This window comes from Podarcis bocagei (genome assembly GCF_964188305.1).
Source record: "Podarcis bocagei genome assembly, chromosome: 3".
NCBI lineage: Eukaryota > Metazoa > Chordata > Lepidosauria > Squamata > Lacertidae > Podarcis > Podarcis bocagei.
The window spans coordinates 23,241,730-23,253,467 of NC_138127.1; the positions used below are offsets into that span (position 1 = coordinate 23,241,730).

The 11,738-nt window shown below is 41.7% G+C and overlaps 2 long non-coding RNA genes across 9 annotated transcripts in view; both read right to left on the reverse strand.

The window, feature by feature from the left end:
• Positions 1-11,738, reverse strand: part of LOC308583156 — a 289,914-nt gene that overhangs the window by 268,389 nt on the left and 9,787 nt on the right. The gene's annotated exons all lie outside the window — the stretch shown is intronic.
• Positions 5,887-11,020, reverse strand: LOC308583091. Its single transcript, XR_014006046.1, has 2 exons — positions 8,836-11,020; positions 5,887-8,591 (listed from the first exon to the last, which is right to left on the reverse strand). It is a non-coding gene; the product is annotated as an uncharacterized lncRNA (long non-coding RNA).

Here is an 11,738-nt window from a genome sequence, read left to right on the forward strand (position 1 = left end):
CCAGGGTTTGTGTTTCCTTTTTTTTGGGGGGGGGTGAGGCTCAGAGGAGACTGTAGTGTCTTTATGAAATATGGTGTAACTACACATATTTACACCTGAGGCTGGATGGAGGATGGAGAGTTCTGAGCATCAAGAGAGGCCTGCTCCCCACAGCAGCACAGCACAGGATTCAAAAGCAGCCAAAACAACATCTCTGTGTCTCCACACAGCTTGTCCATCCCTCAGACCAAATGGCATCTCCACCCCCCCTTCCCCAAATCGCTGGCTAAAATGCAACCCAAACCTTGTGCAAAAGGAAACTTTTCCCCCTGTGGTGACATCACGCCCCCACCGTAACCCTGGCAACCTCCCCCTCCCAGCTCTGCTATTTCCTTTTGCTAACTAATACACAGCTGGGGGAGGGACTCCATCCCGCTTCCTGTCTGACACTGAATGTCCCAATGCTTCACCTTTTGTCAGGTAATGACTCCACCCCCCACCCACCCCCGTTTTCTTCTATGATGGCATCTCTCTCAGCCAATCTCCTGAGGACTTATCTTTTAGGCCTTGCTAAATCCACTGATCAAACCCCACATTTACTGATTTCAGGAATTATGGGGGCACCCAGGAATTTTAGGGGATCCTTGCCCCTGCAAACCCCTAGTAATATTATACTACTGTCAAAGGCCAAAGTAAAGATACGTCAAAAGCTGGTGCTAGATTAACTGACGCTGGAAAGGAACTCCACAATTTGGGGGCCACCACAAAGAAAGCCATCTTTCATGCAGTCCTTCATATTATAGCCCTAAATATTTAGGGCCAGGTTAAAGTAATCCTCAGACTCTGTATTGGGCTCAGTAACACACTGGTAACCAGTGCAATTGGTAAACTATGTGTTTTACAAGTTCAGACCACCTGATCCCCACCAACATTATTTGGGCAGCAGCTATATTTTGCCCCAGTGAAAATTACTGAATTGTCTTCAAAATGCAGCCCCACATAGACACTGTTATGCTATGACATTGGTTTGTTCTGGATGTTACCAGTTCATTAGTAACAGAGGCTAGACCAGACTGGTCTACATAAGCTGGAGTGGCAGCTATAGCCGTAAGTTGGTAAAAGACATTCCTTGCCACCTCTGCCAAGAATTTTTCTGACAAAGAACAAACACACACATCCAGCATTGGAAATCAAGTCTGTCATTTATGGTAGATCTGGTGACTGAATGGAGGAAGGGCCTGGATAGACCCAGCCCCTGAGAAACCTTTACTCCAGATACCCACTCTGGGGTTTTGTTTCTTTTTTTGGTTTTTTGCAATGGATGGGTCTGACATCCAGGCAGTACTTTTCTGCCAACTGCTGAAAACCTCCCATTCTTGCCCTGGCTTCTCAATTCACTCTTTCCAGGCCTTAATTAACTGCACTGCTATTAAAATTTCACAGCCCACCCCCCCCCCCAACACAAACCCAGCACACGGGGAGACCAATGCCGGACATCAATATTGTCACGCACTAACAACCTGCTCACCCCAGCAAAATTGTTATAACAACATTGGGTGATTTTGCGGGGCTGGCATAACCCATACTCTCTCAATCACAGCCTTGACCTCTGTAATGTGGGCCTAATAATGGCCCATAACTTTATCTGCACTGGCATTAGACAATTTTTAAAAACTTTTATGAATTCAGGGGGTGGAATCAATGAAATTAGAAAGTTCATGACACTCCAAACAGTTACACTAAAATTCTGGGTACCTGAATTGTTGGCCAACAATCACTTGTCCAATAGGGAAGACCAGCAGGAAAGGCGTAAAAAGAAACCAGGAGTCTAGACAAAAGGCATTTCATTCTTGTCTTCTTTGCCCAATGAGCTTGATCTGCTTTCTTAAATGTCAATAATTACTATGACTTCATTAATTAATCAGCCAAAAAATTACACTGAAAGGCATTTCTCACAAGGCTTGTTACTTATCAAACAAATGAGAACAGTGCCTGCACATCTTGGGGTCTACAAATGCTAGAAACTCACTTGAGGAGGAAGGAAGGAAAGCAAGGAAAGCAAGCTGGGGATTGAAGGGAGGGGGTCTGCCCCCCCTTGCCCCTCTACAGGCTCCCCTGCCCCAATCTTCACAGGACTCCACCTCCATTCCATCGCATATACACAGGACTCATCTTTGTCAATAAGTAGGTATGAAGAATGTAACGCCCACCACTATATAGAGTGATCTTTTCCAGAGATGACAAAAAAAAATAAAAGTCAAGTTCATATTGCACATAAATAACATGTATTGCTTTATTAAAAACCAGATACTATTTGGAAGGATGGATATGCCTGTTCTATACCTAAGCCAGTAGCATGTCTTATTCTGCAGAAATAGGGAGACTTATGTTCAACAGAGGCTAAGTTGTGTTATAATGAAACTTTATTTGGGGGGCGGGACTCCTACTGTTGGGAACAACTGAGGTTTTGCATACTTTGGTGGAAACTGCACATTTGGGCATAGCTGGAGGATGTGAAATTGCTTCTTATCCGTGATAGAGAAAGAGGGTTGGATCCACAAAAATGCAGATCCTAAGACTCCCAAGCAGTTTAGCTACATAATACCAAATACGAACTACCTTTAAACAGCATTTTTGGTAAATGCCTGCAATCTGAAATGGGTGGGGAGCATTTTCCAGGATATGATGCACATCATAACTTTTGATATTGGCTCATGTTGCACAACCACTCACACAAGACAGGCAATTTCTACAGGCATGCGCTGCAGTGCTGACACACCTTGCAAGTAACTGGAAACTGTTGAGTGCAGCAGTTTCAAAGAAGAGGTAATTCTGCCTATCTCTCAGAGGAAAATAGTGACCCTGCTCATTTAAGAACTATTACTGCGTTAGACACCGAACTATATAATCCCATTAACAGCTGCTGAGTCTTAAGGGCAGTAGAAGTAAAGATACTTTACAAAGAGACAGGCAACAATCTATTTATGGATTCAAACTAGAACGTTTGCCTGTTTTACAGTTTTTGGTTGCGGTCAGGGCCATAGTTAGGGGGTGGGTGCAAATTTGGTTAAAAATCTGTACATAAATATGTCAATAATAAAAATATTGATTATTGCCTCATAAGAAAAGGTTTTAATTAGAGGGTGAACTGAATGGGTGGAGGGGGGGTTGGAGGAGAGGCGGAAAGAAGAGCTAATTTGTCCATGGCTAGGGGGCGCAATCTGGACAGTTCTGCCAGAGGCGCAAAATCACCTAGCTCTGGTTGGGGTGGTGATGGGGGGATCACAGTTACGCCCCATAACTGTACCCTCGATTCAACGTATTGAACAAGCAATCCACTTTAGAAAAAACAAACCATCCATGCCTTTCTTTAAGTGTAGAATTTAGTGCAAAAAGACTAAAGTGTCCATAAGTGTGGTAAAGAGGAATTTAGTCTTGCAAGTTTCTAAAAACTTCCAGGATATATATATATATAAGCTTCATCACTTAGTAAACTGTACAGGAATTCAATTGAAGTCACAGATGCTTGGCACTTTGGAGCCTTGCTGCTTGCAGTTCGAAATGGATTCTTTGAAAGATATTGTTAAAAATAGCTGCCTCCAAATTGTTTGCATTCAAACAGCACCAAAAAGAACCCTAAAGGAATTTAGCAGGCAAATCACAGAATTGATAGGGATTCATGGAGAACCAATGTGGCCCGTGAATACCAAGGAACAGATATAGTACCTCCCCTGTAAAATGAGACGAGGAATATAGGTGGAGCGTGTGTCAGAACAACCACCTTTATTATTATTTTTCATTACCTGGCACATAATTTTTTTTAAAATAAATAAAAGGTTGTAGTGTTTAGTTCTTGTATTCTATCCCCGCCCCATCCTTTAAAAGTCACTCAGAATTCTGTAGCTACTGAGCGTGCTCAACCTCACTGGGCTGTTTCCTCCTTTGATATATATATTATTATTTTCCCCATTTCTGCAAACCTCGGAGTTCTCCCAAGCCTGCTGGTCCCTGTCTCTTCTGCATAGCTGGCACCATATTGGCTGCATAAGGTAAGGCATTAACATTTAGATATAAAGCGAATGATTTCCACCCCAATGTAAGTGTTGCTGACACGTAAGGAAGGATCATATGTGGTAGAATAACTGTTTTAATAGGGCTCATGTTAGTATAACTTAAAAGGTTACAATGAACAACAAAGCAAAAAGCCTTGAGGGACCAAAACATCCTTATCTTCTAAGCTAGAAGGGGCAGAGAGGTGAAGACATTCCACAAATATTTAAACAACTAAAGGAAGAAGGATCACAACTGTTCGTTACGGCTATGGAGTCCATCATGATGAACTCCTGCTTAGAAAATTTAATACTACACTGATGGTCAGTGATTATAGGAGCTGTAGTCAAGCAGTATCTGAGGTTCCCCCCATGTTCTATAAGTGATGCTGTGTGCACAGAATACCTTGTTTTAACATCAATTGATATGCTGGAGCAGATCAAGGTTCTTTTACTCCCATGGTCTGTTTCCCCAGCAATATCCAGACAGAGGAGCTTGGCGTTCACAACTGGAGCCTTTCTTAGCCTTTCCTCATTGATAAGAGGCAGTACTCCAACACTGTCCTCATTTTAATTGATTCCCCCCGCCCCACTGTACCTCTTCCAGTTCTGCAGTACTGTATACTTTTTGAGATGAGCCAACCAGAACTGGCCTGGATAGTCTCTTCCAACTACAATTCTGTTGCTCAAACAGAGGCTAGAAAATATGGTAGGTTAATGCAAGCACAATGCTGGACTTATGAGAACTACAGATAAGTATTCGGTGACACTAGTTAGAATTAGCTTAATGTATGACTAAATAAACTGGTCAAGGTGGGAAAGCAATGGTTCAACTAGTCACAGATGCCTAAAATGGATTTAAAACTTCTGGTTTCTGAACAGCAGTTCCCCCCAGCCACACTGCAAACTGACCTGGAAACAGGTGTTTCTAAAGCAAAACATAGGACATAGCATTCTAACTGTTTCTCCGTTTTAATTAATTTTCGCCATAGAAAAACAGTGTCCAGAACTCAAGATCACAAGAAGCACTTTCAGTTGTCAGACTAAATGAACTCTTTTTGGACATTAGGCATAAACACAGAAAACAGTAAAAATAGATGCCTGTTCTGCCAGAAATTACATCATGCTTTCCTTCTAGGAATTTATATACAAAACACAATAGCCTCTTTTCACTACGGTTCCCATGTCATATAGCGGGAATAATTTTGTTTTATAAAAAAAATGGGGAAAAACCACATGCTTTAGCTTTTCAGGATGACAAAGGAACCGATGACATGACAAGACTTTAGGGTGCGCAGAGCACTTTACAATGTTAATAATTTATTAACGTGGAACGCATGTCTTGCAGAGCAATCTAAGTCAAGATCCAGGCCGCGCTGAGGATGAAAAGGGCAAGGCCAAACTACATGACGGCTGGAGAAAGAATGCAGGTCTCTCAGAGGGGTTTTAACTATGGTACTCACTCACTTTGCTGGACATTTTGTAAAAACTAACTGTGATTCAACACACACATTGCCTTCTTTCTTCTAACCGTTTTAAGACAACCAAGGAACTAGGTAGCAGTGCAGATAGCAGCACACAGGATTCATTTTAGGTTTAACAAGCATGGGCTAAACAAAATGTCACGATGTGTCCTCACCACTCATAGCAGGGTTGCTTCCGTTCAGGATTCTAGCTAGGCAACAATGACCTCCTTCAGGATACTGCAAGCTGTAAAGCACTCAAGTGAGGCACTCTACACTGGTCCCCCCCAACCCCTCCATCTTTTATTTCCCTACTGACACACACAATTTTGTGGCTACTAACCACACTTAATCCCCATTAAGCGATTTTTAGGGGTTCCTTTTTAAAAATTAAAAAATGGCAAAACCCTGGGATTCCCCACCGATTAAAAAACCTGTGATTTCTCAGCGGCCCCGTTTTGATTTCATTTCCATCAGCACACACAACGCACAAGTCCTCTATTAGAGGAAGTGTTTCTGAACCTTCTTCCCAATAAAGAAATAAAGCGCTGCATTACTTATTAAAGCCCATCGCACCAATTAAAGAGTATTTCCCCTATTAAACATCGCACTCATTTACACTGGTGCATTAGAGACCAGGTCATCACGTATCTGAAATTGTAAGACATCTTCAGCGCGATGACTACTTAATCAGATATCTTTATTATGCAGATGTTTCTGCTACTGTGGGGAGAGGGGAGGGAAACTTGCCTAGGCATCATAGACAGAGCAGCAAGGCAAGTTTGTCTACTGTATGTTTAATCTGTAAGCTAAGTGGAATTGATGGGGGTGTATATATATATACTGCACTTTAAAAACAAACTAACAGGGCACACCTTGCAAGAACAGTGGTAGGAGAAGGGATGTCTGAGGAATCTGATATTTGCAAATTCCTTTACAAACTGGCCTCATCAGCACTTCCTGGACTACAGCGAACGGTTGTGTTTATTCTTTTTAAATTCTTAACTGCCTTGGCAGAAAGGCAGCATATAAATGCAATTAACAAACAACATAGACCTCTCCAAATGTTTGAGTTTTGGCTCGAAAATGCATTAAAAACACAATCATTTTAAAGAGAACACATATCTAGAAATAGCGTATTTAAATACATGTGAATTTGTGGGAATATTTTTGTGCAAAAGAAGGCACATTTAATGCAAAAATGGGGTGGCATTGACTTATGAGTGACACGGCCTAGAAATAGAATGATCTAGACATCCGTAGGCAGGCATGCCCCAGCTCAACAAAGTGAGCTGGTACTGCAGCACTGGCTACCCAAAAAAGGTGGCCACTAGCCATCATGCCCTTGTGATAACCTGTGAAAAGTAGTTTGGTTCTCATGGCAGGTGGGATGCAGTTCCTGAACTGGGACGACTATAGCCCCATCTGCAGTATTCCAAATAAAGCAGCTTTATGCTACTTTAAAAAGTCATGGCTTCCTCCAACGAATCCTGGGAACAGCTGCTTGTTAAGGATGTTGAGAGCTGTTAGGAGACACCCATAGCCCTCACATAGCTACAATTTTATTTATGATGTTGTTGTTTTGTACCCCACGCATCTGACTGGGTTGCCCCAGCCACTCTGGGCAGCTTCCAACATATATAAAAACATAATAAAACATTGAACATTAAAAAACTTCCCTATACAGGACTGCCTTCAGGTGTCCTCTAAAGGTTATACAGTATAGTTACTCATCTCCTTGACATCTGATGGGAGGACGTTCCACAGGGTGGATGCCACTGCTGCACAGGCCCTTTGCCTGGTTCCCTGTAGCCTCACTTCTCTCAATGAGGGAACAGCCAGAAGGCCCTCGGCACTGGAGCACAGTGTCCAGGTTGAACCATGGGGGTGGAGATGCTCCTTCAAGTATACAGGGCCAAGGCAATTTAGGGCTTTAAAGGTCAGCACCAACACCTTGAATTGTGCTTGGAAACATATTGGGAGCCAGCATAGAGCCTTTAGGTGGTCCCAGTCACCAGTCTAGCTGCCACATTCTGGATTAGTTCTGGTTTCCAAGTCACCTTCAAAGGCAGCCCTATGTAGAGTGCACTGCAGTAGTCCAAGCAGAATTCCCAGAGTTCCCTGGGAAGGATTGTCAATCCACTCTGAGAATTGTAGTTCTGTGAGAGGAATAGGGGTCTCCCAAAAACACTCAGAACCCTTAAGGCACAGTTCCCCTAAAGATACAGTTCCCAAGATTCCTTGGGGGAAGCTATGACTGTTTAAAGTGATAAAGAATTGCTTTGAATGCATAGTGCAGCTGGGGCCAGAGATGTCTTGTGAACGGTGAGGGAGGTGCCTTGATCCAAGGTCTTGCAAAGGCTTTGGAGGAAGATGCGCACACATTATCAAAAGCTGTATAGAGGGGGAAAGTTCCCATTTGAAAACTGCAGCACTAATATAAATCCAAATTAGTATCCATTCATTATGCCATACAAATAAAATTAGGCAGCTGTAATAAAACTGTTATGACCTTTAGGTGACAAATTCTAGGAAGCATGCATATATAATAAATATAAAAGTACAGCTAAGATGAGTTTGGTGACAATTCTCGGTCCTCTCACTGCCTCCCTTTAAATTTGAACAGTGTAAGAGAAGGTGTTATCAAGTCTTACAATATTTATAAGTATTCCAAAAAACATATTTTCAAAGGTTTACTTAGAAATTATTCGGCTATAACATTTAAACCACACGGTTGCTTTTATAAATTTTCCTCTATTTAAATATGTCAAAATTTGGTGAAGCAGAATCAATAAAGCACACTTTGTGGTTTGAAATGAGGCAGTAGTCAAGCGTTCCACTGTGTGATAGGGGTCAACAAAAAGGAGGGGGAGGTTAAAAGCCCTCTTTAGCAACCCCCCCCCCATGGTAAAACTGTTTCAGAAAAAACTACAGTCCCTAAAACAGCGGCTCCCTCTTTTTGCCACCTGCAAATGGGATGTTCATTTCAAACCACACCTATATTTAATGCAAAAAAATGCACAATTTTTCAAAAAAAATCCAATTCAAAATTTTCTGCAAAGCCCACATCACTGCCAGTCACTTACTTATACAGTGGTACCTCGGGTTAAGTACCTAATTCATTCCGGAGGTCCGTTCTTAACCTGAAACTGTTCTTAACCTGAAGCACCACTTTACCTAATGGGGCCTCCTGCTGCCGCTGCGCCGCTGGAGCACAATTTCTGTTCTCATCCTGAAGCAAAGTTCTTAACCTGAAGCACTATTTCTGGGTTAGTGGAGTCTGTAAGCTGAAGCGTATGTAACCTGAAGCGTATGTAAACCGAGGTACCACTGTATTCCATTACCATGACAAGTTATTTACTCTACTCCCCACAATGCATTGTTCTTTGTCAAGTTGCTTTTTTAAGGTCTAGAACTTAAGGTAACCTAGAACTTTCTCTTTCTTTTTACAACACACTAAAAGATTTCTGAATGTTTGACGCCTGTGGCAGCTGGCAGCTGCAAACATCCGACTGAAAGCCCCATCTGCAGCTTCACAGCTTCCAGTCGAGGATGTTTACAGTCGCTCACTGTCAACAGCAATATACATTCCTTAGTTGTTTTGCTTTATCATTAACCTACAACTAGATCCAGGCAAGTTGACTAAGACGGACTGTTCCCAACTCTCCTCCTCCTGGAGGAAGACTGCTGTAAGAGACTGCAAAGCTTTTCTATTTTATGAAGATCTGGTAGTAATCAAAGGTTATGTAACAGGCAGGTGCACCCAAATACCTTAGGAGTTATAGATTTAGGGAAGAACTCAATGGCACGTTGAACAGCTTGCCAGGCAAAACAACTGTCCCTCTCCTCCCCCTGCGTCATTCTGTGGTTTTCCTGATCCCCCAAGCCTATTTTTGGGGAGGTGGGGGCACACAGAGGGAGGACGGAAACCCCATTGGGCAACTTCTTCCACACAGCTTCCATTAACAGGACTCATTTGGTAAACCCTGCCCTTAACGGTTACTACATGCAGGCAGTTTTCACATTTGTAACCAGCACAAAAGAAGAAGAAAGGTAATATTTGGACTAATACTGTTTATAGACTGACCTGTAAATCTGTTGCTTCCAACAGAATTAAAAGTTGTAAGAAGAAAAACATTAATGCTGGTCAGAATGATTTTACAGTTACTGCTGCATCACCTCCTGTGGTTTCCTAAGGGCATCTATATGTTTGGTTTTATATAATGCTAGTCCTGAGTGTTCAATGTTCACTCATTAACTTTAGAAGAGGCCTGTGCAATAGGCCTGTGCTCTCTTCATATTACAGTCCAAAAGTCAAAAAGTGATCTGTGTAAGGCTACGTAACAAGTTCCTAACCAAGGAGACATTTGAACCAGAGATTTCCCAGTTCACATTCTTAACCACCACATCAAGGCAGCCACTGCAATAGCACAAGGGGGCTGGTGACAGCTGTGGTCCAACAACATCTGGAGCTCAGCCATGTCGGTTACCCTTGCTTTAAAACTAAGTGAGTAAAGTCATATTACTCAAGATGACCTGTGTGCTTTTTATTCAACCCTGTTGTTTGCTTTGTCAGAGAAAAGGGAGTTTATAGCACGCTTCATGGAAAGACCTGACCACAAGTCACAGAGGGGAAGTATTACAGGATTAAGTTTATCTTAATAAAACTAGTTTCTCAACTCACCTAATCTGCTTTGTTTGCAAAGAAGAAATGAAAACACAGGTGCTGCATGCTACCCGCTTCCAAGCCATGCGAATTCCAGAGTTAATGATGAAGGATTTACTTGCTTTTGCATGACAAAATAGTGGAGACTTATGCATTGTGTTTGGGTGCAATGCTCAGATATGGATTATGTGTATGTCAGATTATCTGCATGGATTATCTGAATGTCCACAGTCAACTAACTCTTCCTTTTTTCTGTAGCCAACAAAGCACAATCTGAAACCATGATTTGTGAATCTCATCTTGCATTAACCATGGTTTCTTGTAACATCTTAACAAATTATCCTGCCTTAATCCTAGCTTTTTATAACCGTAAACTCCACTCAGCTGCCCACCTGGCTCCAAGGACACAAGGCAAGAACAGTTAGAAAACAAAACTACTCACACAGCGAAGTGATATTCACTGGTGTTTTTCCAGGCAATTATTGTAAATCAGTTGGTTAAAATGAAGACAGGTCAGTGACCCATCCCTAAAATATTCCCAATGAGACTTAAAAGAAACCTGGCTTGTGAGAGCATTATGGTTATTTGGAATGCAGGAACTTGCAGTATTATAACTGATAAATGTGAAGAACTCACACAAATCATTCTTTCAAAAGTACAAGGTTGGGTTATTCCACACGAAGGTTAAGAAAATTCATTTTTCAGACAGCAGGTGAAAACAAGCTAAGATCATATAGGAGCTGGTTCCTTTTATTCACTACTAAAGTTTAAGCTATTAAAACCTCCTAGGGAACCACATTTTCTCAATGGGTCAAGTCACTAAGGAAACAAAGCAAACTTTCAGTGCTGTGCATTCCAGGAATTCTTAGCAGTTGGCATCCCTATACCACTCCAGACAAGGATCAACTTTCCCTCACTCTATCTAGCTTATAAAAGATTTCAAACATAGCTTTGAATTCATGCCGTAGTGCCCAGATCAGTGCGCTACAAACAGAATGTTTGTGGGCCTACACACTGCAGACAGGTACAAACGTGGCATTCCTACATTAGGTAGTGCTCAAAGAGTAGAAGAGATCAGGTGCAAATACTGAAGTTTCACAAAGCACAAAGAGACAGTGAATATACACACCACATGCTTTGACACTCTGCCCAGGTCAGTCATTGTAGAGGCAAGTTATTTTAGTTTAATTATGCTTTGTCACAAAGTAAAGATTAGCTTCTCATTCTGCAGGTATATTATCTCTCTAATTTGTTGAAAGAATACAAGTTATTGGTTGTTTGAATTCATTAGATGAAGGACATTGTGTCAACAATACAGCATTTCACTTTTCATATGTATGGCTCCCTCTCAGACATCAAATAGATTATATCTGTATCAAAGTCAAAGCAAGGTCATATCTAAACTGCTTAGTTTTCACAGTATAATTAGGGGCCCCGTTAATGCAGGACAATGGTATTACAGTGTTCACTATTCTCCTGCATTGCTGTGTGTGTCAAGTTCTGTTTGAGTTTGCTAGCTACTAAAATATTTCCTGTTTAGAGAAGTTTTTAATGTTTGATGTTTTATCACATTATTATTAT